The sequence below is a fragment of the Caenorhabditis briggsae genome, assembly GCF_000004555.2.
Source record: "Caenorhabditis briggsae complete genome, chrI, whole genome shotgun sequence".
Taxonomy (NCBI): domain Eukaryota; kingdom Metazoa; phylum Nematoda; class Chromadorea; order Rhabditida; family Rhabditidae; genus Caenorhabditis; species Caenorhabditis briggsae.
This window is the reverse complement of record NC_013489.2, coordinates 12,262,344-12,263,291: the sequence shown is the minus strand read 5'-3', so window position 1 is coordinate 12,263,291 and position 948 is coordinate 12,262,344. Positions and strand designations below refer to the sequence as shown.

The window sequence follows — 948 nt, the reverse complement described above, 5'->3', positions numbered from 1 at the left end:
CAAGTGGGGGTTCATTTTTGGAAGCTAGGTAATCTCCCAAAATTGCCCCCCCCCCCCTCTCCATAGTATTATCACCCCCCAAAGACATATATTATTATCAACCCCATATTTCAGTATTTCTAATAAAATTCCATCCAAAAATTGTCCCACATCATTCAAGAATCCCCCCCATATTTACCTCATTACCCCAAGATTGACCCCCACATTTTTCTTTTAGGAATCAACCGTTCAAGTACTTTTATTAGTATTTTGTCCTACTCCTAAGTGATCTACGAATTTAGGGTTCTAAGCCTACTTTTTAAAGGCTGATATTACTTTTTGGGGGCTGAAATGACTTCAATGGGGCTTTGTTTTTAGGTATACGCCGATTTAGGGTGCTAAGCTTACTTTTTTAGTACCAAATGGCCAGCAAAGGAAGATCCAACGTGTCTCTAATTAGAAAATTTCATAATTTGAAAATAATTTAAAATTTTTTCCCCAGTACTTTTTTTCCTTCACATCCTTATCAAGTACTAACAAGAAAATTCTTTTAAAATTTAAGATTTATAGAGGAGGATGCGTTTGGGGGGCTATACTGCAGTTTATCCGCGGGGGACCAAACTCCGATGCGCAGGGGGGGGGGGTCATTCTTGTATAATACCGTAAGTTGTTTTCGAAAGCTTGTAAAACATTTTTGCACTTCGGTCCAAGGCAGCAAAACGGGTCAAAAAACGCGCCCCAAATAACTTTTAGGCCAGAAGAAATTTAATAATTTCGAAGTTGACGTAGATTTGATCTAACTAATTTCATTCAACGCGTGATTTTTTCGCCCAACGCACGTGGGTTCAGGCGAGGGGGTCAGAAAGCTCGCCCCAGCTAACTCGTAGGCCAGCCGAAATTATCTAATTCAAAATGACACGTGGATTTCACGTGGTTATTTCTAATATTTTTTAACGATACAGAAGGCTA

The 948-nt window shown here is 39.3% G+C and overlaps 1 protein-coding gene across 1 annotated transcript in view; it reads right to left on the bottom strand.

Moving 5' to 3' along the window:
* CBG20384 overlaps positions 1-948 on the bottom strand; it is a gene marked incomplete at both ends in the record, with an annotated part of 11,002 nt that overhangs the window by 5,968 nt on the left and 4,086 nt on the right. The window lies entirely within an intron of this gene.